The sequence below is a fragment of the Panthera onca genome, chromosome B1 (genome assembly GCF_046562875.1).
Source record: "Panthera onca isolate mPanOnc1 chromosome B1, mPanOnc1 haplotype 2, whole genome shotgun sequence".
NCBI classification, from domain to species: domain Eukaryota; kingdom Metazoa; phylum Chordata; class Mammalia; order Carnivora; family Felidae; genus Panthera; species Panthera onca.
The window spans coordinates 61,961,948-61,989,618 of NC_138342.1; the positions used below are offsets into that span (position 1 = coordinate 61,961,948).

Sequence of the window (27,671 nt, forward strand, 5' to 3'; positions counted from 1 at the left end):
TCCCACCCCACCCCTTAGGTGCCCACAAGGGAGATGTTAGGGTTCAGCATCAGCTCCTACAAGTCTTGCTTCAGTGGCTTTGTGGCCAGGATTCCCAGAGAACAGGTTTCCATCAATACCACCGGTACAGGGAGATGGGTTTGTGGGCAACCCTGAGAGCTGTGTGTGTTTTTGGTTTTTGAAAGAGTAGACCGTTTTCTCTCCCGGGATTACATTAACTGTTAAATATCTAGGTGTTATGGTAACTAGCAGAGGGCCACCTGGTCCGGAATTTAGGAGATGTGTTGGCTCACAAGCAGAACAGTCCAAAGGTAGGCATGATTGGACACAAGGCTTACATGATTTCCTCTAAAAGGAATTTCTTCCTCTATTTCTCACTTATGTTTCCCTGGCAACAGCACCATTCACAGCCCCCTATGTGGTTCCTAGACTTCCATCCTTCCAGATTTGAGTCCAGTGCAAAAGAGCAATCATTTCTATCCCAGCTCCAGCAAAGTCAAGTCTAGACTGGCTTAGGAGAACATGATGTATTCACCACTCAGGCCCAGGTCATATGTTTTCACTGGAACTGTCTGGGTGGAAAGTGACCAAGAGGGGGTTCCACTGAGGAAACATGGGCATAGTAAACAGGAGACTGTTGGTTAATGGATACTGGATAGCCCAAACCACAGAATTCACAGCATCTGGCTTATGTCCAGAAATTCTTTGTAGGGTGAAAAAAATTTTTTTTAAATAATAATTATAGAGGGGAGCCTGGGTGGCTCAGCAGATTAAACATCTGGCTCTTGATTTTGGCTCAGGTCATGATCTCACGGTTCATGAGCTCAAGCACCATGTCAGACTCTGTGCTAACAGTTTGGAGCCTGCTTGGGATTTCTCTCCCTCTCTCTCTGCCTCTCCCCTGCTCTCTCTCTCTCAAAATAAATAAACACTAAAAAAATAATTATAGATTTATAGGAAGTTGCAAAAAATAGTACAAAAGTGTTCTGGTGAATCTTTTACCCAATTTCCCTAAATGGTTTATTATATCTTACCTAATTATAGTACAGTAACAAGTCCAGGAATTTGTTATTGGTACAATGCATGTGTATAGTTTTATCACATATATAAATTCATGATATATATATGAAATTTAACCTGAATCTAATCAAGAAGAAACAATCAGACAAATCTAAATTTGGGGACAATCTATAAAACTGGCCTAGGCTCTTTAAGAATATCACATATATTGTCTGAAAATGCCATTTATCACATATATAAATTCATGTAGTCACTAGTATAATTAAGATACAGGACCATTCTATCACCACAAAGAGCCCCTTCATGTTACTCCTACATAGTCCCTAATCACTGGCAACCACTAATATGTTTTCCATTTCTAATTTTGTCACTTTGGTAATGTTATATAATATAAATGCTATTCCTTTTTATTGCTGAGTAGTATTCCATGGTATGGATATACCACAGGTTGTTTAACCACTCACCTACTGAGGGATGTTTTTGTTGTTTACAGTCATGGGCTATTACAAATAAAGCTACTGTCATCAGTTGTGTACTTATGCAGAACATAAGTTTTCATTTCTCTGGGATAAATGTCTAGGAGTATAGTTGTTGGGTCATATGGTAAGTGTATGTTTAGTTTTTAAAGAAGCTACCAAACTACTTTCCAGAGTGGCTGTGATATTTTACATTCTCACCATCAGTGTATGAGAGATCAAATTTCTCCATATCTTTGCCAGCATTTGGCATTATTACTATATTTCTATTTTAGTTACTCTAACAGGTATTTAATGATATCTCAATGTGATCTTAATTTTTATTTCTGTAATGGTTAGTCCTGTTGAACACCTTTTCATGTTCATCATATATTCTCTTGGTTTAAATGTCTTTTCATGTCTTTTGCCCATTTTCCAATTGGATTGTTTAATGTAGAGGTTTTGAGAGTTTTTTTTCAGTAGAGTTTTTCAAGGTTCTTTCATCTCACTCTTCCAAGCACAGAACCCACTCTAATTTAGCTCTAACTACCAGGGTGTTGACTCTAAACCCATCCTTGCTTCAGCATGGGTGTAGGGATCCAATTATTATTATTTAGCAGGGGGCATTTACCCACCTATATCACATTTGAAAATATTTTGCTTTATACTCTGCTCTTCCCTGGCCATGCCCTGAGCTTTACCCATGTGCTGCCCCCAGAGCAATCTGGACTTTAGCCTCGGATTTCCTCCTGACCTCGTTGTTGGCTTTGTGAGCTGAAACCAAGCCTTGGGAATTGTACCTCTCTTCCTGGATCCACATGATCTGGATGCCAGATGGATGGATGGATGAATGAATGAATGAATGAATGAATTAACGGTAGTAGGCTCCTATGCATGGCTATTCTATGCACCAGGCACTTTGGGATTTGTCTGTTATCCCAAAAGGCAAAGAGTAGATGGGAAAGGGAAGAAATTTAAATATCTAACATCCTAAAGACAGTGGCTCCCTTCAAATATCATCAGTTTGTAGCCACAGGAAGGAAAGAAAAGAATGTGGGAGAGAAGGCCTCCCGGAGGAAGTCTTGGGTACACGTATACCATGCAGGACAATCGCCTCCCTGACGCACTTGGAGTCTCTGGCAGGTTATTTTTAACTGCCACATTGTAAAGTCAATGTTTGCACTCTGATAAGTTCCTGTCCAGTGGCTTGTTCTAAACTCTGGCCTGGGAGGTAACCATGAGAGACTAGGAGTGGTTTGTGAGAGAGAAACAGTCAGTGAAATATAATCCTGTAGCTGCCAGCCTCAAGAGCCACGACAGATCAAACAATCAACATGTATTGTGTCCCCTGCTTGCATCACCTGGTCATGAGTTGTTAGTGGAATTTGTGGAATGGATTGTTCTCTTGGAGTCACCCAATATCCCTGAACAATGGGAGCACACATTCTTGGTTTTATATAAGAGCTAAGAAGGAATGTTCCTCCCACCCAATCAGAAGCAGGGAGCTGTTGCTGATGTCCAACTGCCTGCCTATCTGCCTGCCTTTTCTCTCTCCTTCTCCTCATCCTCCTCAGGAAAGAAGAGAGAGGAAGGGAAAGAAAGCTAGACCCATTGTGCGGAGGTCACCAGGAGAATGATGCCACAGGTTGGACAGAAGATAAATGTGAAATACAGGAAACAAAGGATGCCCTGGGTTTTTTACTTGGTAGAAGGTGTTTTTACTTCTTTGTTGGCTTTTCGCATTGAATACTCTTATAGAAAAAAAAAAGGCATTAAAGTATGAGGTTTCTTACTCATACATTGAGATTTAGAAGCTAAGAAAGTCCCTTCTTCCAATTGCAACATTTCAGGGCTTTTTGGTTGCATGTAACACAAAGCTCAACTCAAACTGGGTTAAACAGTAAGAGAGCAACTGACTCAGTACTGGAAAGTTCAGAAGCAGTGGTTTCAGGGTTGATTTGGTGTAGTACTTTGCCAGACATCTTTTCTTTACCTTCTTCTGGTGTCAGTTTCAAATTAAGGCTGGCTCCATGTTTCAGGGCTCATCTCGAGAGAGAGGAGGCCTGCCCTTGGTGCTGGCTGATCATCCTCAACTAACACCCTGGCCAACACATGTCATGTGCTGACTGGCTGATGCTGGGCTTTCCTGAACCAGTCCAGCAGCCACACAGTGGCTCACCCTGATGGGACAGGAGGCACAGTCACCTAGTCTGCTTCAGAGTGAAGGAAGGGGGCAGTGAATACTGGGTGTCAACCCCAGTGCTCCCCGCTACATGTCCTAAAAAGCTCCTTTTAATTCCTGCCCTTAGAACTCCTTTAGGAGGACCTCAAGCCTCTCATTCTGAAACTTGGATAAAACTGAAGTGGTAAAAAAAAAAATTTAATAGTAACAGTGAATTTACACTAAAATGTGTCAAGGGAGTAAATTTTTGTTCTTATAAGTGTCAAGTGAGCTAAGAGGTAATTTTATTTCCCTAAAATTGAATTAAATTAACTCATAAGCCCCAATTTCTTCTTGATAATAGAAAACTAACTCTTTCTAATTCAAAGTAAATTCAATTACTTGTGATTTAAAATCCAGTTCTTTTTTTTTTTTCCTCTTTTGAAAAGCACTGGTTAGTATTCAATGGCCCTTCCTCCATGACTTCAAACCACCGGGACACAACCCTCTGTCCCCCCCCCCCCCAAAAAAGCCACACCCTTAATCTTCTCTTCAGTTCTCTGCTAAAGAATTTTACCTGTACAATAACAGTCTGCTTTGAGAGGTTTTCCTTCCCCAGAACTTCAAAGTAGTCCTAGAAGAAAGAGAAAAGGGTTTATAACACACCACGGCACCTGCCAATTCCCTGATGGGTATGAGAAAAGATGCCTGCCAAGCTACTCCATCTAGGAACTAGTGAGTGCATGTTTCTGATGTGGGCACCACTGGGGGTGCTGCCTACCCTCGCCGGTGATTCAAGACCAGCAGACTCTCTCTCTCTGAAAACTCCAGCACATCAGGATAAGAACTATGTCAGGATGGGACTCTATATAGGATCTGGACATTTAAGGAGTGGGCCACTGCGAGGTTCTCCTTGTGAGGAGGTCTCTCCTGAACTGGCTTTGGCTGTTGGTGTCTATCCTCACTGCCATTCACTGCTGATGACCATAGTATACCCCTGTTCTTTGGCTTCCAGTTACACACAGTGATAAGGGCATTCCCAAGCCACTGGCTTTCCTTCAGCCACTTTTGCCCAGTCTCACGCGGGAAGGGTGTGAGGGAAGCCATGGGAAAGCATCGGCTGCTCAGAGTGTTGCTCTGACACTCCAGGAAATATGGGCTTGGTGGTGGCAGATTTATCTCAGATGGTCTCTCTGGCTTAACTTGTCCTACTCTACTATAGCCCCTTGTGTTGGTGTAGGCTCTCTGTGAGGATCTTTCCTTGCAGGATTATTAATGGGGAGTGAAGGCACAAGTCTCCTGCTCTGAGATCCTCAAACTCTTCTGAGGGTTTCTATCACCCCTAACCCCAGGTTTGGACTTTCTGTTAATCACACTGACCAGTGACTTACTCTCTTGTTTTTCTTCTAGCCCAACAAATATATATATTTTTAATTACCTCTCTATCTAGCTTGGGGGGAGGGGAAGGTTTACATAATTTTTATTCTTTTGAATATCTTTGTTATGGCATAAATCATACTGCTTAGTAGCTTTGCTCTAGGTCTTAATGTTGACTGCACTCATGTGATTTGGTACTATCTTCTCAGTGTTAGCAATACGATAGAACTTTCTCACGAATTGAATGGTATAGCATACCAAAGCTTTATTTCTTATTGATTTTGTTCCTAGAATCACATTTAAGAGCACAATTTTTGTAGTCACAGCCTTGGGTTTAAATCTCAGCTGGGTCACTTTCTTAACCTCGGCAAGATACATTAACCCTGTCCAAACTTGAGCCTTCCCTCAAGAGATGGAGGTGCTGTGATGGGAAAAGGATTAGAAATATCACCATAATCTGAACTTCTGCATCCATTAATCATAACTGTATCTTCCTCATGGGGTTTGTTTAAAGATTAAATACAGATCCCCCCTCCCCCCGCCCCAGAAAAGTGTTCAGTACAGCACCTAGTGATTACCAAATGACAGCAGGCCCTGTGTGTAGAGTCCATGGCCAGCCATCCAGTTCAGCTAGCATTTGGAAAATGTCTAACAGATAATTACGTCCCACTCCATTGCACAAGGAGAATCCTGAAAGCCATGAGCAAAGCCATCAAACAAATAATTCCTTTCCAGGAATGTCAGTGATGGTGGTCATTGGAATAAACCCCAACTCTCTCTGTCCACTTGCTCCTCAAGTTTCCTTCTTTTACAATAAGTAGCTAGAAAGCACAAACACTTCAGTGTCTTGTTCCAGTGGGAATAAAATAATTTCCTCAAACTTTAGAGCCACCTGTGGTTCATTTCCAATACACAGGAAGAATCAGGGCCGGGATTTTTTTTAAATGTGTCTTGATGAGCTATTGTTTTGTTTCATTTTACTTACGAATGCCTCATAATAGTTCACTTCACTGTTCTGTGCTCACCGTAGCTATGTATATATTAGGGTCAGAAAAGTGGCAAGACTATAAAAGGCAGTAGCATGCTTAAACTGGAATAAATACGTAAAAACCTATGGGAGGTTTTGTGATTTCCCAGAGAAACCCAATGGAGTCAGAAACTGTTGTACTTCTCGCTCTAAAGCCTGTTTCCAGGCTGTTCCCATTTGTCTTCAGGGAGCCAGCTGCTCCCCCAGCCCCACCGGTAGATGACTGGGGGCAGAAGACAGAGGTGAGGAGTCTCTATCTCATCTTAGAGAACACTGCTGTGGAAAAGCCAAGAATGAGCTCGCCACTGGTGCAGAACGTTTAAATGCAACATACCCTGCAAAGGTTTTGTATTTAAAAAACAAAATGATAAGGGGCGCCTGGGTGGCTCAGTTGGTTAAATGTCCAACTCTTGATCTCAGCCTACATCTTGAGCTCAGGGTCTTGAACTCAGGATTCAAGCGCCACGTTGGGCTCCAGGCTGGGCATGAAGCCTACTTAAAAAAAAAAACAATTAAAAACATAATGATAAACATATAAAACCACCACCTTCTTTTATTGACCCAATCAACTGTTTGAATGTGAAAAATATTATCCAAATATTACATGCACTTAATTTTTTAAAAAAAGGAGTTGGCACTCAGCCTGGGAAGCTACCAACTAAATGGAAATCAAGGGAGTCTTACTTTAGCCAAGTTTTATTTTTGCAATGGTAGAACACACTCCTGTATCTGGGGTAGTTAGTGTCTTAGAGCAGAAATGGGAATCTGGAGCCTGGGTTTCTAATGTCTGCTCTGCAACTATTTGGTTCTATGACCGTGAGCAGGACCAAGAAAGTCTTGCATCGTTCTCCGTTTGTAAAATTTTTATTTATGAAGTTCAAGCATTCAGGGATTGAAATTCAGAGACTCAGAGTCCCTGTAAAAGCATTATGCATGGAACGACCTGGCTCAATGCGTGGTATATAATAGGTATGCTCTAAGGTGGTGTTCTGATGTGTGTGTAGAGCACAGAGTTCTCCTGGGATTTCAAAGCTGCGTGGAGCTTTAGGGGCTATTACATATCTTTCATTTGTCCTTGTTTGTCTCCACTCTGAACCACTTGCATTGATTTTGTAGATTAAACTCTCATAAAACAATCATACCCCTACATTTCCAACCCTTTGGAGGTGGGTGTGACTCTCATTGGAGTCCCCAACTGCACGTATGTGCTTACCATAGTCATATCTTACCATGTGGCAGATCTATCAGCTGTTTAGTTGTCTGTTTTCCCTTGACCAAGAATTCCTTGATGTACAGGCTCTCTCACTTTTTGGGATCTATGGCCCGGGACCTGGCACAATGTCCGATGCAAAGCAGAAGCTCAGCAAGCGTTTATTGTCATTGTCACCTGAAACCTAAAGAAAGATGTAGCCCAATCCAAGTGAACTTAGACTTAGCTGACACATAGTAAGTTAGCAGAAAAGTGGTATCCTCATGGAGCCTAGATGATGATGGGACACCAAAGGACAAGCACCTGACACTGTCACCTAGCACCGCAGGGGTGGTCAGCTTCATCACCCTGCAGTTTCTCAGCATGGTCACAAAAGAGGTGCATTTTCTGATGGGTGCTCTGCCTCTTGTTCTGGGTCTTTTTGCCCTTGAAGTCAGTCTGGCCTCTCCCCCAAGAGGGCTAACCCTGCAGGCCACACTTCTCAATTTCCATAGTCAACAGGTTTCTAGCAGGGTTTGGCCAATGAGAGATGAATGATTGGAAGGATGAGGGGAGGGACGCAGAGCCAGGCTATATCTCCTGTCTCTTGAGCTCAGACAGCGTGATGATGGTTTTATCTTTTCTAATGTACTAGATCCTGCCTGCCATGGCTCTGTCAGGCAGATTTCCGGCCTCTTGGAGATGGAGGCAGGGGTGCAGGTGGCTTCCCACCGTGGCTTGGGAGCTCATCCACTATCTATATAACCAATTCCCTCTGTTACATTCCCTGTGTTTAAAATACTTAGATTAATTTCTGTTTTCCTTGATCAACCCTGACTAATACTCGGACCACTCTAGCTTACCACAGCTAGCAAGAAATTAGTACAACTGTACGTATTGACCACTTATTTTAGGACATAAACTGTACTAGGCACTGAAGATACAAAATAAATAAGGTGTTGTCTTTGCCCTGGAGAAGCTTACTGTCTGATTGAGGAGACAGACATGTAAGCAGAGAACAAATTTACTAATTTGAATTTGAAACAAATTCAAATTTACTATGATGCAGTTGAAACAAATTTACTAATGAAGTTTACTAAGTTCACAGTGGTACATGTGCCTGGGGACAGAAATAACTAACTTGGGGAAGGGGAGAATCAGGAGGAAAGGGTTTTTAAAAGGAGGTAGCTTAATATAGTGTTTAGACACTATACAGGCTCTGAAAACTGCTAGATTCAAATCCTGCCTCCAACAAGTATTAGATGCACGACTGAAAACAAGTGGGGTTTTTTGTTTTGTTTTATTTTGTTTTGTTTTAGCCTTGTTATGCCTCAATGTCCTTTTTGGTCAAATGTAAATAATAATAGTCATACATCATAGTGTTCTGTAAACATGAAATGGCTTAACGGATATAAAGCATTTAATACAGTGCCTAGCTCATGGCAAGCCCCCCAAAGTATTAGCTGTTATTGTGATTATTGTTGCTGCAACAGCGAAGGAAGTCTAGATGTTCAGCTTCTAATATAATCTTCAACCGATACTAGCTAACTCAATGGATGAATTGACTAAATAAATAAATGAGTAAATGAGTTTACCAAGCAAATGATGGAAGAAGGCCATTCCAGGCACTGGCTGAAAACATGGTAGTTTAGAACCACAAGGCTGGGTGGTTTTGATCCATGTGTCAGTCTCTTATGAGTTTGATTCATGTGAGGTTTCTCCCGCTCTGAACTCACCTCTGCCTGCAGTGACCAAATCAAGCCCCTAGGTCTGCAAAGTTGATCTGTTTTCTTCCCCTTTCTAAAGGTTCTTCTTTTCAAAGCCAATAAAAGATATTCAAGGAAGGGAGTTCTGAATGGGTTGTGGCAGTGAGAGTAGGGTCGCCAGATGTAGCAAATTCAAATATTGGACATTAAATTTGAATTTTGGATAAACCACAAATAATGTCTAAACCTTAAGATGGTTGTTTTAAAGTCTGTGCCTGACTTTAAAGTATTCACTGACCATGACCCATTAGCATTTTTTTCTAAAAGGAGAAACTGGCCTTAACAGGGCAGGTTCCATTGTCCTTTTTTCAATTTCTTCCTTGAGGACCATAGAAAAGATTAACTCTCCAACTCAAGTTTTATATCATTCAAGAGCCCTTACAGCAAATGGCCTAAGAGCCAACCAGGTCCAGGTCAATACCCATTCCATCTAAAAGACCATCCTTGTCCTGCCTGACGTCAGTGGTTATTCTCTGGTCTGAACTAGAGCTCACACAGCATTTCCTTTTTCTAATTCACGTTTGACACTTGGAAATGCTACCTTGCATTGCTAGCCATCTTTCCTTTTTATATCCCTTTCCTTTTTAACTAGCTTATAAGGGAATAAAAACCAAATGTTAATATATCTTCCAAACCCAACACACAGTAGGTACTCAATATATTGTTTTTTTTAAATAAACCAGTACAAGAAAAACAAAATTTAATATTTCCATTGGATACTGACAGCCATCAGAAGGTGTGTTACCTAATGGGCTCTGGAGTTACACTCAGTGTGAATTCCAATTCCTTGCTCATATTTAAGATTGGGCTCTGTAGCAAGTTACATCACATTCCCCCTTTGTAAAATGGGTACAATACTCTTTGACCTCTTCAGATTGTTAGGTTGATGAACTTTAATTAGCACCTGGGAAACATTTCTAGCTGGAAGTTGCAGTTATACTGATGGCAATTAATAAGACGTAGGGGACTGTTCCATAATATTCTGACCATCATTTCATTCCTAAACTTCCACTGTAGGAAGTTGAAACAAGATTTGGTAAGAAATTTTACATTAGCTATTTTATTGAGCTGATTTAATGTTTATAGAAAACTAATCTAGAATAGAAACCAGCCTCTTGCTGACGGTTCATGGTCACTTAATGAATAACCCACCACCATAAAATAAGTGAAGAGAGGTTGGTTGGAAGGCATGCCGCAAACAATTCCATTGGAGTCACTTGGTTATTACTGCTCCCCTACATCCATCTCCCTCCTTACAGCACAGAGTTTTGAGTGATTGAAGTCAGTTTGGGCAAGGATTCCAGACGGGGAAAAGCAAATACGTAAGTCAGAGGTCAGAAGCAAAGAATAGGCCAGAGGGGGTGGAAGAAATGCTGAGCTGATAATTGAAAGATAATGGATGTGGGGGTGGGTCACAGCAGCATAATAACAGGGGGAGTCAGACACCCTCATGCTTTCTCAGGCATCTGCATGAGGACCAGTGTTACAACTCATCTCAAAAGAAGGTCTATGGAGCATGGATTTCTAAACATTTGGGCCACCCAGCATGGAATTTTGGGAAGTGACCCTGTTGAGTAAAACCATTAACAAATTACTTTCCTTTCAGTTCCTTCCCTGGCAGGCCCTGCAGTTGACGCCTCCTTAGTAGCAACTGGAAGGAGTAAATCTGCTGACAAGCATCCATGTGTAGTGGACTACTTGTTGGAAATTTCATCTTGAAAAAATGATCCCAGATGATTAGTTGAAAGATTGCCAGGAATCCCTGGAATCTAACCCTCAGTTGAACACATAAGTTTCACTTGAGGGTACAGTCAAGGTGAAGAATTTACAAAAATAAGCCATATTGATTTCTTTACTTTTGCAAATATTTGAATTTTGTAACAGGCATCCCAGCTTGCTCTCAACCAAATAGGAAGCTAGAAATCTGTGATGTAGTAGACTGGTTTTGAGGTTAGATTTTTGATTGGACACTTAGCTCCACCATTTGCTAGACATTTATGAGAGATTATGACTTAATCCCTCTCTGCCTTTGTTATCTCATCTGTGAAATGGTTATATAATCACCCTCATCTCATAGGATGTGAGGATTCAACCAAATAGTAAAGCAACTAGACCCTGGCCTTTGGAGAACCTCAAAGTTTAAACATGCTTTTTCTTTTCTCTTCTCTCTTTTATTCCAAACTCCTCCTAATCCCATGCCAGCAATTTTCTAATTTAGAACAGTCTTTGCTAAACTTATGAATAATGTAGGAGACCTGAAGAAAGAGAGGGAATGAGTCAGGTGGCTACCTGGGAGAAAGTGCTCCAAACAACAAAAACAAAACCATCAAGTGCAAAGACCATGCAGTAGATGTGTACTTGGGCAGTCAGGAAATCTTAGGGAAGCCAGGGTGGCTGAAGTAGAATAACCCCAAGGGAGACTGACAGAAGAAAAGGTCAAGGAGATACAGAGGGGGCAGATTGTGTGATTGTGTAGGACCAAGAAAGCCATTAAGAGGACTTGAGTTATTGCCCTGAGTGGGTTGGGAAGCCATTAGATGGTTTAAAGCTGAGGAGTGACATGTTTGACTTGTTTCTTCTTTTTTAAGTTTATTTATTTATTTTGAGAGAGAGAGAGAGAGCACGTGCACACACAGAGCATGTGCACACACATATGCACGTGTGAGCAAGGGATGGGCAGAGAGAGAGAGAGAGAGAGAGAGAATCCTAAGCAGGCTCTACACAGTGCAGAGCCTGATGTGGGGCTCAGTCTCAGTGAGATCATGATCTGGCCTGAGATCAAGAGTCCGATGCTTAACCAACTGAGCCACCCAGGTGCCCTTGTTTGACTTAGTTTTAGAAAGATCACTCTGGCTACAGTGCTGAAAATACATTATGGGGCATGTATGAAACCATCATGTTGTGCCCCTTAAACTTATATATGTTATATGTCAATAATATCTCAATAAATCTGGAAAAAAATTAAAAAGAGAGAAAGAATACACATTATGGGATAGGGATGTGGAGTGAGTAGGAAGAACATATGGGCAGAAGCAGGAACACCAGTTTGGATCCCACTAAATATCCAGGTAGGAGATGATGGCAGGTCAGAGATCAGTTAGGGGATGAGAAGTAGTCAGATTGTGAACATATTTTGAAGGTAGCAATGTAGGCTTTGCTGAGGGATTCAATGTGTAACGTGAGAGCAAATTCTTCAAGGTTTTTGATCCAAAAAATTGGAAGATAGTGATGCTATTTGCCATAAAAGAGCACCATGAAGATTCAGGAAGAATACCAGGAGTTTAATTTTAGCCTTATAAAATTTGAGATGCCAAGTAAACATCCACCAGTAAGCAATTGAATATGTTACCCTGGAGTTCAGATTAGATATAGGCCATATATGGAGAAAAGGAGTTATAGCTGGGTAAGGAGGTAGGATTGGGAGAATTTAATTTAATTTAAGATGAAGAAATAATAGAATGTTTTCCAGCGATGAAAATAATCCAATAGAATGGAAAAATGTGATAATGCCTGAGAGGGGACAATTGCTGGAATAGTATATTTAAACAGATGACAAAGGATGGGATCTTGTGCACAAACCAAAGCATTGCTATAGCTGGTCCATCCCTAGTAACAGAAAGGATGACAAAATATATGTAGGTAGAATGATTCATGTGGTGGTATGATTTTGAGGAGTCATCTTCTGACTGCATGTATTTTCTTGGTGAAACTGGAAGACAAAGTCAATGTGAGGGTGGTGATGAGGGGTTGAAGGTCTCGGGAGAACAACAAAGCCATGATTGACCAGGGGAGTGGAAGAATGAATGGATTTGGGATTGCCAACTGAATGCATTTAGAATTGCCAAGTAGCATTAAGAGCTGACTTGAGGTTGAAGGTCATGGATTTAAACTGAGAGCAGCCACTTTCATCTATGCAGATAAAAGTGTAGAGAAGACGGAGATCTCAATATAACCAAGACTGGGGTTTTGCCAGTTGACTATAAGGAAGGGAGAGAAGGGCAAAAGAGCTGAGGGTTTATGCAAATAACTAATGATAATGATAACTGATGGGCATTAAGAGAGGTAAGGAAGGAAGTGAGCACATGAAATGGGTGAGAAGCAGTGAAAGAGCCAGAGGACCATAGGCAGGTCTTTATGGAATCAAAAAATGGAGTCAGAATATTAAAACAAATGAGCCGAAAGGAGAGGAGGGGGAAATGCAAATCAAAACCACAGTGAGATATCATTGTATCCATACTTACCAGGATGACTATAATAAAAGAGATAATAACAAGTGCTGAGGAGGATGTTGAGAAATCGGAGTCCTCATTCATCGTGGGTAGGAGTACAAAATGGTGCAGTGACTGCAAAACAATCTGGCCGTTCCTAGAAATGTTAAACATAGAATTACCACATGATCCAGTGATTCCATTCCTAGGTACAGACCCCAGAGGAATGAAAGCATACCTCACATAAAAAGACGTACACAGTGTTTATTGCAGCATTATTCATGGTAACCAAAAAGTGGAAACAACCCAAATGTCCATCAACTGATGAATGGATTAAAAAAAATATATCCATATGATACAATATTATTTGGCAATAAAAAAGGAAGGAAATTCTTATACATGTTACGATTTGGATGAATCTCCGAAACATGCGAAGTGAAAGAAACCAGTTGGAAAAGGCCACGTCCTATATAATGTGAAATATTCAGAGTAGACAAATATATAGAGACAGAAAGTAAATTGGTGGCTGCCTAGCACTGGAGCAATGGGAGAACTGAGAGGGGCGGTGAAGGCTAAAAGTTATGGTGGTTTTTTGGAGGGGGTCGGATTAAAATATTCTAAAGTTCCTTGTGGTAATGGTTGTACAACTCTGTGAATACACCAAAACCATTAAATTGTATACTTTAAAAGGGTGAATTTTATGGTATATGTAACTCATCACAATAAAGCTGATACAAAAAAAAAAAAAAGAGAAGGAGGAGGTGGTCAGAGAATGGGGTGCTTGAAACTGGCATTATGGAGGGTTTGCATGTTGGTAATGACAGGAGCTAGGGTCTGTCCATGGAAGTGAGAAACCGGGATGATCTAGAGTCAGGAAGACTCCGGGGTGCTGCCAGAGTGCTGGAGGAACACCCACGAGATAATGGGCATCAAGTATGGTGGCAGGAGTAATGTCAGGGAGGAGTCTGACAGTCAGCTGGTGTGGGGGAAGATCTTCGGGGAATGAGGAGGAAGACCTGAGGGTTTGCAAGTGACTACAACAAAGAAGTATCAAAGCTAGTGGAAATCTGATAGCAGGCAGTTCAAAGCTGGGGTGGGGTTAGAGGGAATATTCTGGAATTTGGGTATTTGTGAAGGACTTAAAATAGCCTGAAGTATTAAGCGCTTACTGTACCTTTTCCTTTCTTCAATTATTCATTCATGCAACTCCTATTTATTCATTTTCTGGCACCTTCCGTACTCATTTGGCTGTAGCCAAGCACAGTAGAGATGACTCAGGATGGCTGCAGTGTCCCTACCCCTGCTGCTATAGGATAGTCTTCTTTCATTGGGCTTCCGTTGAACCTGTTGGCCACCAGCAGAGTAGAAGGCTGTGCTGAGCAGTATGTCACCATTCCTTGATCACAGGCATCATACTGGCTGTCACTAACACAGTGAATGGCCTTATTTTTTTGAAGGGGCTGGCTGCTGCCTGTTTTAGAGTTGGGTGGGAGAATGAATGATGGGGTTTGGCTTTGGATGGATCTGGGTTTGGATTGTGGCTCTGCTATTTATAACTGTAAGCTCACTGAGTCTAAGTTTTGTTGTTGACAAAAATCTACCTCGTAAGCATAGGTGAGAATGAAATGGCTTCATGCCTGTCACGCTCCTAGTAGACAGTAGGCATGGGCACAAATGTCCTGTTCTCTCCCTTTCTTTCTATCCTTTGCCTTGATGCTGATGACGCTCCTACTGTTTGATTTCCCGCTTCTAGCAGTTCCAATATCTGGCTTCTAATCAGAAGCCTTTTTCTAGGCTTCTTAAAGTATTTCATGAAATTTTTCTAATTTCAACCTTTAAAATAACCTGTGAGGTATAAAAAGGAGGTATTAGTGTTCCTAATTGATGGAAGACAATATAAGGTACTGAGAGTAACTAACATTTACTGGCTATTTACTAACTGGCATTTTTCTAAACACTTTATGTGCATTAACTTAATCCTCACAATAATCCTATAAGGGGTATTATTAACCTTATCTCATGGAAAGGGAAACAGGCACAGAGAAGTCAAATATGTGACCTTGTTGAAGGTCACATAGTTTCTAAGCATGGAGGTAGGATTTGAACCTGGGCAGTCTGGTTCCAAAGCTTAAACACTATATGGCTCTGATAGAAGGTAAGCAAACAAATCATTGTTTAGAACTCCTGGGTGAAGAAATCCTTTTGCCAGTTACTGCTCAGGTATCTTTCTGGCCTCCGGAATGTCATGTGGTTTGAAAATGTTGGTAATTCACAATGGTGACTAATAGAATACTATTGTTATCTTATACAAGAGGGGAGCCTGTATGAGTTTTATTACCTGACTTCCTTCTAGCTCAGCCACCCCTGAGAATTCTTTTGTAGAGACAAAGAAGTCAGTCCCTCTAAGATAATAGCAGTACGAATAGTCACCCTTGTCATGTTAACAGTTCTGCTTGTTGAAAGCCCAACTTTTCTCAATATTATAAATCTAAAAACCTAGGGGAAACTTTGGAAAACTTTGGGAAACAAATAGTTCATAAAGCTAAATGAACCTCATAATGATTCTCTGGTTCAGGTGGACCTTTCCTTGGGAAGCAGAAGAGTATATGGTCTGAAACTGTACCATTGGGCACTCATGAAACTCGTGTCAGAACCACAGGACTAAAGTGTCATTACTAAGTGCTAGAGGTCTGATAGCTAAGGTGGCTTTTTTAGGAGTGGATGACCAAACATTCAAAACACTTAGAGATTTGTCATTTTTCTTCCTGCTGCCACCGATTTTAGTTTTTGATCACTAGGATTTCTCCCAAACTGGGACTAGAGAAAAAAAGAGAAGATAAAACTAAAGCCTGATCATTTTAGCATGTCAGAAACTTTGATGTGAATTTGACGAAGGACAAGTTGGAAATGGTTATCTAAAATGAGATTCAGGTTATATATATTTTCATTGTGTGTGTATATGTGCATTTAACTATTGTCCTGTGATTCCTATTTCTATTTGGTAAGAAGAAGTGGGCTTATTCTGCATACTTATAAAATACATGAGATCATATGTAATTTATAGATTTTATTTATTTTCCAAAGATCTGAGCTCTCCATTGATGTGGTTAATAAAAGTCCTCCTTCTCTTATTTATAAAATGGTTTATATATACATTCTCCATATATGTGCATTTTAATAGATGTCCTATACATATATGTATATTATACATAATATACTATCTTTCCATGGATAAATACAGCAGAATCAGTCTAATAAATGAAAACATTATGACTTGAATGGAAACTAATGAGACAAAGGGTCTTTCTTAGGACCATGACATAACCATGTTAACTACGATGCCTAAAATTATTTGAGGAATGGAGTAAAATATAAATAAATGCCTTTAAATGTAAAGAAATGCCCAAATCTTTAATCTAAATGGAGCAGAGGGGGGAATTCAGGCCTACCTGGGGTTCATCTAGCCCTGGCCTCCTGTTCTCTAAAGAGAACTTCTCTTTGAAGTTTGGTGGAGTTCACTGGGATGGGTCACATAATGACTGTGGGGGCTTGGGAATTCAGTGAGAGGGAAAGCGATATCAGTACCTGTTCTAAGGAGGCAAATGTTCACAGATGTGGATTCACGCATGTGGGCACACACAGGCACACAGACCCAAGCTCCAGGAACTGGAGAATTTTGCCCTTATCACAGCCTAGGGGTTCCCGGGGCTCCTCCGCACATTCAGGTGACTCTGGAAAACTTGTTTTGAGCTACGACTATCTCATGAGACTCTTTCTATGACATGAGAGCCCAGTAGCTGGCTGACAGAGTTCAAATACCAGAAGCTCAGAGAACTCAGCTTGGACTGCAGTGGTCTCCTGTCTGTTGGTCGTGTTTGCTGGACTTGCTCCTCCTTCTGTGTCTTGAAATAGGGGTTGGGCAAAGGAAGAATGGGGGGAAAGGTAGGAAGTCTCTATGATGGTGCTCATTCTATTGCATGTAACAAGGACAGAGGATTGAGTGTATAGAACCTCTTTACCTACTTCCCCCTGCAAATGATGATGATGATATTAAAGGCTACCATTTGTTGATCCTTACTCTGTGTCAGGTATTGTGATAAGCTTTCCATTTATTATCATAATTTACTTTCATTCTCTCCATAATTCTCAGGAGTAGGGACTATTATTATCACCTTCCCTATTTTTCAGAGAAGTAAACAGAGTTTTAGAGGAAAGGAATAAATTGCCTAAGGTCACACAGCTAGTAAGTTATGGTAAGTAGAATACCACGCCCCCCTCCACCACCACCAACCCCCCTGCCAAATGTCCACACCCTAATTCTTGGAACCTGTGAATGTATCACATGGCACAGGTGAATTAAGGTTGCAGATGGAATTAAGGTTACTAAGCGACGGACCTTGAGTTGAAGGGATTCTTCCAAATTATCCGGGTGGGCCCAATGTAATCACCAGGGTTCTCATAAATGAAAGTGGGAGGCCAGAGGGTCAGTGTCAGAGTGATGCGCTGTGAGAAAGTCTCAATTGGCCATTGCTAGATTTGAATATGGAGGAGAGGGGTCATGAGCCAAGGAATTCGAGCAGCGTCTAGAAACCGGAAAAGGCAAGAAAATGGATTCTCCCTTAGAGTCTCCAGAAAGAACATAGCTTTGATAAGACCAGGTGTTATCCCAGTGAGACCCATTTTGAGCTTCTGACCTCCAGAACTGCAAGATAATAATTTGTGTTGCTTTAAGCCACTAAGCAGTAATAGGAAACTAAAACAGTGATAAATCTGAGGTCTGAAGTCTGGCTCTGGAGGTGGGGCCCTCAACACCACCCTTATAGTGCAGAGCTATGGGGAGCCATAGGAACAGAGAGTAGCACCGGCCTTGGTAGAAGAGAATAAGCCACTCTACTTAGCAGCTCCACCAGAAAGCCCTGGGTTTGAAAACACTGGAGAAACACCAACCAGACCATGAACACCTCAGGAATGGCAAATTATCTGTCCTCATCAAATAAGGGAATGCTGGGATGGGCTAGGGGCGGGGTGAGTAAGTTCTCATCTCATTCAAACACTGAACCCTTGCAACCTCGCAACCTCGGTGTTACATCATTTACACTTACTCTTCAAACACAGACTGAATATCTGCTAGGAGTAGGCACTGCGTTAGGTGCAAAAGATACAAAAGCAAGGAAGTTGTGTCTGGTCTTTTGGGTATAACAGTCTAGTGGGGGACACAGTCAAGTAAACAGACAACTACCTTTCAGTAGAGTAGTGCTGAGATGTTGTATATGGAAAAGCATAGGAAAGGCATGTGACTGGTTTCAGGGGTTCAGGGATGGCTCCCTGGAGAAGGTGATCACTGAACTATGTCTTGAAAGTTGACTTTGAGGGATATGGGGGAGCTGAGGGTTGGAGAGGAGACAGCTGCAGGTGAAAGTACTGGAGGCATCTAGAATATGGGTTACCCAAAAGCCATACACAGGTTTGCTACAGCCAAAGGTGAGAGAGTAGGAAAAATGAGGCAGGAGAGGCAGACAGAAACCAGGAAGAGCTTTGATGGTGTGCTCAGGAATTTGGATCATCCTATGAAAAATGTGGAGCTACTGTAGGGTTTTACACCTAGAAGTGCTACAGTCAGACTTGCAACAGTTAGACCTCTTTGGTGGCCTGTAGAGGAACAACAGTGGATCCAGTGGCAGGGCAGGGACTAGACAACTGTCAGGAAGAGCAGCCAAGAAGTTGCTGCAATGCCTCAGTCCACCCTCTCTGGTTCCCTAACAGGCAGCTACATATAGTGCAAAAAGGACTTGACTGAGGTATGTGAAGAAACCTCACTGAATACTGACCCAGAACCTCTTGGATGAAACTAAGGAAGTATAAATAATAAAACTCTTTAAAAGCCTAGAACTCTATCTTTTCCAGGCTTGGCTCTGTTTCCTAGCCTTAATCCACAGGATACTGGCTCCCCTGGGCCTGGCCAAAACTCATTGCCCTCAGTGCCCTTACCGTGTGGGAAACCCTCCTGCCTAGGGTTCTAGTCCCGGGTTCACTGCTCAATTCCAAAATGAGTGAACTCTCACTTTACTTTTTTCATCCCCGACCTGAGATCTGCTCCTGGATTCAAGCCTCAGCACCTCTCTGCTCGGGTCCTGGTCTCTTGGAATTATTGTACACTCTTCTTCATGTGTGTCGTTCCCCCACTCTCTTGCTTTCAGGGTTCCCCACTTTTTCTAGTGTCCATTCTTTGCAGCCATTCTTATTTTATTAGCTGTAGTTTCTCCCCAAACAGGCCGTCTTTCTTTTTTCCCTGCTTCTATATTCCTTTTATGATTAGTAATTTTTTCCCCAGTTGTTAATGATAATCTTTCAGTTTATCTCACTTCAATAAAAATATTCCCATTTCTAAAGCTTAATATACATTAAAATTATTCACTATATATACGAAAAGTAGGGACTCTCAGGTCTGCATACATCTGGGCAAGATGTACCACAAAATAAAGGGAGAAAAATAAGCTAGAGTACACATCAGAGATCCAGGCTTGTTCCTGGACCTATCTTGCCCAAATTATCCAGAATGTCATTGTTGCTAGGTGGGATCTTTATTTAGGGATCTGAGCATCATATGCAACTTGTCTCCACACAACTTTGTTTCATTTTATATTTTCTATCACTGGCAAGATGATCTTTGTATCAGTCAGTAGAGACTAGATTATGCTGCAGTAACAAACAGCTCCCAAATCTTGGTGGCTTAAACCAGAGGTTTATTTCTTACTCATTCTATAAACTCATGGTGTGTCTTCAGGGTGGCAGCTCATTTCAGTTACTCAGGACCCTTGCTGGCAGAGCAGTCACTGTCTCAAACATTGCCAGTCATTATGCCAAAGGGAAAGGAAATGTTAGAGGGCTTCTGCCTGGAGGTGACACATGTTTCTTCTGCTCAAAACACATTGATCAGAAATAGTTACATGGCTCCACTCAACTACAAGAGTCCCAGCCTAGCACTCAGAGAAAGAGAAGCAACTTCAACTGCAGCCAAGGTAGAGACCCAGGAACACTTGTTGAACAGCATTAATGACCATCACTGTTTTCATTAGCCATTTAGCCTATGACTCTGTTAAGCCAAACACAAAGTAGTTTAGAAAGACAGGTCTCTACTTTCTTAGACCTCTTACTAGCCACTAAGTGTCTTAAGTCTTCTCCAGTAGGAGATTTCAGTACTGTCATCCCCAATGCTCCACAATGATTTCCTGTTTTTATATTAATAACCTATGACTTTTCTAACTATGTTTCCATTTTGTTTTTGCTACCAAGAGGCCAAGAGCCAAAAATGACACTATCCTATACTCCAGGTGTCTTTTATTACCTATAAACAATTGTATTAGATTATATATAGGGGGAGCCTGCGTGGCTCAGTCGGTTAAGCAGTGTCCGACTTCAGCTCAGGTCATGATCTCACACAGTTCATGAATTCAAGCCCCACATCAGGCTCTGTGCTGACAGCTCAGAGCCTGGAGCCTGCTTCGTATTCTGTGCCTCCCTCTCTCTCTCTGCCCCTCCCTTGTTCATGTTGTCTCTCAAAAATAAACATTGAAAAAATTTTTTTAAATTTTTTTTCAGATTATATGTAGTTTTAAAATAAAACAAACTATGGAAATAAGTTTATTCAACCTTTTTAAAAAAATTAAGTTACAACTGCAACCATGTGCTAATCCTCAGAATGAAGAATTAATTATGTTGACTTTTTTGGTCCTAATTTTCTCACAAAATTTTAAGATCGTGCAATGTTTTAACCTTTATACTCTGCCTCATTAGGAAGATAGTCAAGTTAACTATATTTGCATTTTATTTTACATCCTGCCTCTTTTGAAAGATATTCCGCTTAACTATGCAATTGATTTGCATTTTATTTGCTTGTTGTATTGATGATTTGCAACCTCACATGCAATCAGACTGCCAAAAGACATTGATATAGTAGCAGGAGACAGGGGCTAGTGCTTAACTACTTGAGTGAGGCCTTAGTGTCTCTTCACTAGTGAATATTTATAAATTATGAAGACTTTGTCTCCCTCTGAAACCCTGTAACTGTGGAGACCTGAATAATGAATACCCAGATAATGAGAATCCTCATGTATGTGATGTATTTCTCAAGGTTCATCTTAATCTCGGCTTTGATTTTATTTTATTTTTTCCTTTTTGCTTAGATTCCTTCAGCTATTTTCTTTATTCTTTTGTATTTACAAGGAGTTTTCTCAAATCTTTTGTAAGATGAGGCAGAGCATCTATCAACACGCGGAAATAAACACTGACAACTTTTTTATTTTTATTCATTTATTTTTAATGTTTATTTATTTTTGAGAGAGAGAGAGACAGAACGCCAGTGGGGGAGGGGCAGAGAGAGAGGGAGACACAGAATCTGAAGCAGGCTCCAGGCTCTGAGCTGTCAGTACAAAGCCTGATGCGGGGCTCAAACCCACAAACTGTGAGATCATGACCTGAGCTGAAGTTGGATGCTTAGCAAACCGAGTCACCACCCAGGCACCCCTATAACTTAACTTCTTAATTACCACCAAACTTATGGAATCATCTGTGTTGGGGGAAATGAAGTCTGGGGAACTTTCTGCAGGCAATGAAGAAAGTTGAGTGGCTGAGGTGCCTTTGCTGAAGCCTGACTTTTATCCTACTTTGAGATTGGTTTCTTCCACTCAGTGGGCAGTAAATCAAGAATTATGGGCATGTCTTGGCTTTCTGGGGCTGCAGCTCATTTGGATGGTCCATAGGGTGTCACTGGGTAAATTCCTGCCTTGGAAACTTCCCTCCAAAGGAAAGACTGTCTTCTGTTTCATATATAATTCAAGTTAACTACCTCTTATTCTTTGACTTTAAGAAAATAACCTCTCTCTTCCTCTCAGTGTCTTCCCCTTGGTCTCTGCAGTTGCTAACACATGATTCTTGTGGTGGGAACAGTCAGAAAAGAATTAAACTTATTAATTAAACTACAAACCCCTGCAATTCACTTGTATGGAGGCCTTGCTATGTGTATGGAGACTTCCATGTGTTAGTTCATGGAATCTTCATACTAACTCTCTGTGGTGAGTCTTCTTGTTCTCATACTTAGGCTAAAGAAACGGATGCTCTGAGATGGCATGTATTTTGCCAGAGATCACCCAGTCCTGGGAGTGAGACTCCTACCCATGTTGTTCTGGCTGTAGAACGCTTAGTCTTTATACACCACATTGCCCTGCCTCCAGCTCAGGGCTGAATGAATCTTGCATGGGAAATAACATACTTCCTATTTAGAAGGTAACAAAAGAAAGTGATTATATAATTTTAATAGTAAGTGTTATATGTGAATTCCAATTTCAAGTAAAACTATGAGATTTTTCCTGTTGAAAACAGGTCATTTTAAGTATGAGAAACACATACTTCCATTTCTAAGGCACTGTCTTATCGTAAATGCACAGCAAACAATGTTACACATATTTTGTAAATAATAGACTCATCTGGGGCCCTAGAGATAAAAAGGGCCAGAATCAGGATCAGAACACAGGATTCCTGAGTCCTAACCTAGGGTTCTTTCTTCTACTAATACATACACAATTCTGTAATCCAAAAAGGAATTTCCTTTTTGGAAACGAAATTAGTATATACCTAATTATTTGGGATTAGATGAGAAGCAGGTGGAGAGAATGGAGGGGACTCACATCTGTACCCTCATGCCACTCGGTACAATCATGGGAAGGTTTCTCTGTTTAAAGTTCAGCAGTTGAAATCTAGTCCTGGGTTCCAAAGAACGCTTACTAATTTCATAGGACCTAAGAGCCAGATAAAGTTCCAGGGAGGAACTTTGATTGATTTGACTTTATTTCATTATTCCCACTTTACATATAGTTTAAAACCAAGCTGTGAGTAATGATAATCCCTGGTAAATAAAAAGCAACACTCAAAAGCTTTGCTTTAGAGATTCTTTATATGTATATATTTAAGTTTATTTATTTATTTTGAGAGAGGAGTATGCACACACGCACACACATACAAGGGAGCAGGAGGGAGGCAGAGAGAGAGAATCCCAAGCAGGCTCTGTGCTGTCAGCACAGAGCCTGATATGGGGCTCAAACTCACCAACCAAACCATAAGATCATGACCTGCTGAAATCAAGAGTTGGACGCTTAACCAACTGAGCCCCCCAGGTGTCCCAATATATTTTTTAATCTACTTATCTTTTTCTTTCTTTATTTTGCTTATTGCTTTAGTACAGTTTTTGTACTTACAGAGAACATATTTCTCTTCAAAACAGCAACTGCACAAAACAGCAAACAAATTGTACGTCACCTTGCGTTGACTGTGAATTATTCAATTATCCTTTCCTCCCTTACTTCTACCTTGTCATCCTGGAATGAAAGCGGTCAGGGAAGGAAAAAAAAATCATTCAAGAATTTAGACATTAAAATGCAGGTGAACTTCATTCAGTTGTGGTAGACTTGTACAGGACGGGCTCAATTTTAGTTACAACTCCAGACAGAAATGCACATACATGGACCTCCTTACATGTTCAGTTTTATGTGGCAAGGCCATCTTCCTGCCCCAGCAGTGGTGCACATCAACTTTTTCTCATGGGTAAGCTGCACTCTGTTGACTGCAGAGTTCCCATAATAGTTTCAGAGTTCTTAGCATCTCCGAAAGAGAAGGGTCAGAACACAGAAGTACAGGATGTCAGATTTCTCAGGCACTTGAAGTGTTTAGCAGACAAGTAAAGAAGTGTTTAGGGACAAAGATCTGGGGATCCTCAGAGGCAGCAGGCTGGAGACTGAGGGCCCTGAAGTCAAAATCTTGAATTCCAGTCCCAGCTCTGTTGTTTTTTTGACTTTGTAAACTTGAACAAATCATCTGGCTCCTGTGAGCCCTAGTTTTGGCATTCATAGAAAAAGGAGATTTTGGGGTGCCTGGGTGGCTCCGTCAGTTAAGCATCTGGCTCTTGATTTCAGCTCAGGTCATGATCTCGCGGTTGTGAGATTGAGTCCCACATCACTTCTTGAGCTCTGCGCTGGGCTGGGTGTGGAGCCTGCCTAAGAGTCTCTCTCTCCCTCTCCCTCTGCCCCTCCCCTGCTCATACACAACTCTCACTCTCAAAAGGAAAAAAAAATTATAAAAGGGAGATAAATATTTTACTGAGTCTTTGTGACTTTTAAGATGATGCGATAGTTACTGGAACACAGAAGGCACTCAACAAATATTAGCACGTCTATGTGCCTCATGCTATTATGTGCACTGGGAATACAGCAGTGGACAAGACAGACCCAAATCCCTGCCCTTAGGAAGCTGACATTCTAAGTGAGGAGATGGACAATAAACAAGAAACATAACTGAAACCTATAGTGAGTTAGATCATGACTTAAAAGCTAAAGAAAAAAATAAGGACAGGAAGGGAAATAAGCAATATTAGGGGAGGCTGAAATTTTAGAGGAGTGGTCAGGAAGAGTCTCCCCCAGAAGCTGAATTCGTGTAAAGGCTTAGAGTAGGTGAGGAAGAAAAGCAAATGATTACCTGGGGGGCACAGCAGGTACAAGGGCTGAGATGGGCGTGTGCCTGGCAAACTCCACATGCCGCCAGGAGGTGAGGAGGTGGGTGCTGGTGTTGAGCAAGCAAGGAGGAGGGCGGTAGGAAGTAGAAAGGTAAGGGGGCCAAATCCAACAGGGTCCTTGGTGCACCGATGGGGAGGACTTTGATTTCTACTCTGAGTGTGATGAGTAGAGTCATGCAAGAAAGAGGGGTGTGACCTGATCTAATCGAAATTGTAACAGGGTCACTAGGTCACTGCCAAAGGCATGCTTATAATTATGGTAAAGCTGAAACCAATGACATAAGATGGAAAATAGGGCTGGGGAAGCGGAGAGACGGGGCATTTGAGTTTGGAGGGCACAAACCCAGGAGCAGAACACAGGACCAATCCATAATGGCGGTGTCCTGGGCACCTGGGTGGCTCAGTCCGTTAAGCATTCAACTTCGGCTCAGGTCATGATCTCACTGTTTCGTGAGTTCGAGCCCTGCATCAGACTCCGTGCTGACAGCTCAGAGCCTGGAGCCTGCTTCGGATTCTTTGTCTCCCTCTCTCTCTGCCCCTGCCCTGCTCGTACTCTCTCTCTGTCTCGCATTCCCTCTCTCTCTCTTTCTCTCTCTCTCAAAAATAAACAAACATTTAAAAAAATTAACACCAGCAAATTGACAGTGTCCCTTTTCTTCATTTAGCCTGGGCTAGAGGGGTTAAGGGAGAGAGAAGGAGATCCAGCTACTGACCCTGGCACACTGAACTCCTGCATTTCTGCCCATACCTGTATTTTGAATATATTTCTATCATATTACGTATCGTGCAGTCCTGTATTTTTTTCTTTAAAGCCAGCCCCTTCACATTTGTTTAACAAGTGTTTATCAATCATCATTATGTGCAGGCACTATTTCAGGTGCTAAATTTACAGCAACGTGAAAGATTATAAATAATTCAAAAGCCAATCCCTCACATGGTCGTCAAAGAAAAATCAACTTAATCCTGTCGATGTGGACCCATTTAGGATTTGAGAAAGAAAATGGTATGCTAATTTTCCAGGGGTATGCTCACCTTCTCCCTACTTTGTTAGCCTAGGGATTTCCCACCAGCTGTACATGGTGTATTATCTGAAGTCATTTAACCTGTTGACAATCACATTCTTGGAATAAGTAAGTTCTCGGCAGGTGAAATTGGACAAACAATGCCAGTGACCTTTTTAGCTGCTCAAGTATTGGTCCAAAGGTTTAAAATAATAAGCTTCATTTTTCACTTGGTCTTGTTGACAGACAGTATCAGCAGGGCTTGGAGTTAGAAGAAGTATAATCCTCTTTGATGAATAGTTCAGGAAAATTATTGTTAAACCTTTTGTAAATGTTTTTCTAAAGTCATAATAGTTATTTTAGATAAACTGTGTGAATAATTGACATCAACTTAAGATTTATGCATTTAGTTAGCCTCAGAACATTGAAATCAATTATATGATTGCCGGTGCATCAGCCAAAGTACCTCAGTATCTCAATTTATCGTTCCTGATAGTAAATGGAGACAACAATATAGATTAAGGTAATTCACAGCCTGGTTTTAGTCAATAGTTTCACCTTTCTTGGCAACCACTCAATTACCTGAGTGGTCAACAAACAGAATATCCACAGACAGTGATGGTACCAAAAAGAAAGTCAGCGAAAGGGCCCGTAGCAGCAAAGGAGGAGAGGGGAATATGGGCGTCCTGAGTGTTCACAACAGGAGAGCGGCCCTTAATCTGGTCAGCTGAAACAAATTAGACCAGGGGGCTACACTTTGTGCCCACTGGCTCATTTCAAGGCCTCACGTGGTCCTACTGGATCTCTACCTTTTGGAGTAGAGCCCCTGGATGTATCCTAGCACAGAGCAAACCTCCCAGGGCTCCCCTGATTCCCCAGAAATTGCCTGACCTCCCAGAGAGAGTTATTTACATGGGTAAATTTCAGCACCCTAAGAACACAAAGAATCCAGCCTTGTTTTCCTCCCTGCAGGTTCTCTGACCTACCTCAGTGCATGTGTGTGTTGTTTCATACAAAGGTATGCAATAAATTAAAAATATACTAGAATGTAAACTCAGCAAAGGAGAGACTACTGTTTCCTTCATCGATGTTTCTCCAGTCCTAGAACAGTGTCTGACACAAGAGAGCTGCTCACAAAATATTTGTGAATGAATATGTTCACTAAGTTTCTGATCTCAAGGAGTTTAAAACCTAGAAGAAGGTCATAATCAGAAATCCCCCCAGCAAAGGTTGGGATTGTGGGTTGTTTTAAGACAGGTAGAAATCATTTAGAGGACAGAGATTCTGTCTGGGTTGAAGAGAAGTTTTGTAATGAAGGAGGGGTATTTGGGGGGAAAAGGGGGAAGAGGAAAAGAGAAACTGAAAACACAGGATAGGGACTTATGTAAAAGATTAATATCATTGTCATTACATTAATAATAATTAGTATTGGGGCGCCTGGGTGGCTCAGTCGGTTAAGCGGCCGACTTCGGCTCAGGTCATGATCTCGCGGTCCGTGAGTTCGAGCCCCGCGTCGGGCTCTGTGCTGACAGCTCAGAGCCTGGAGCCTGTTTCAGATTCTGTGTCTCCCTCTCTCTCTGACCCTCCCCTGTTCATGCTCTGTCTCTCTCTGTCTCAAAAAAAATAAATAAACGTTAAAAAAAATTAAAAAAAAAAATAATTAGTATTATGTCATTATGATATTGAAGTCATCCCTGGTAATAATTAAAGCCCCAAGATAGCATGAATCACAAAGAAAGAGTATGGAGAAATTTGACAAAGTATAAGAGAATCAAAGTGCCCAACTTAGGTTTGATAAATAAATATCATTTCAAAAAGTCATCCCAACCTCCACTTTTTCTCAATCTTATAAATAATTATATTGATTGACTTTTAAAAAGTGAGCATTTTAAACCTCAAAGTTCTGC

At 41.3% G+C, this 27,671-nt stretch overlaps 1 protein-coding gene and 1 non-coding gene across 4 annotated transcripts in view; one reads left to right on the top strand and one right to left on the bottom strand.

Moving 5' to 3' along the window:
- Positions 1-27,671, top strand: part of SHROOM3 (shroom family member 3) — a 320,630-nt gene that overhangs the window by 80,630 nt on the left and 212,329 nt on the right. The gene's annotated exons all lie outside the window — the stretch shown is intronic.
- Positions 4,378-4,510, bottom strand: LOC132693483 (small nucleolar RNA SNORA3/SNORA45 family). Its single transcript, XR_009616850.1, has one exon. It is a non-coding gene; the product is annotated as a small nucleolar RNA SNORA3/SNORA45 family (small nucleolar RNA).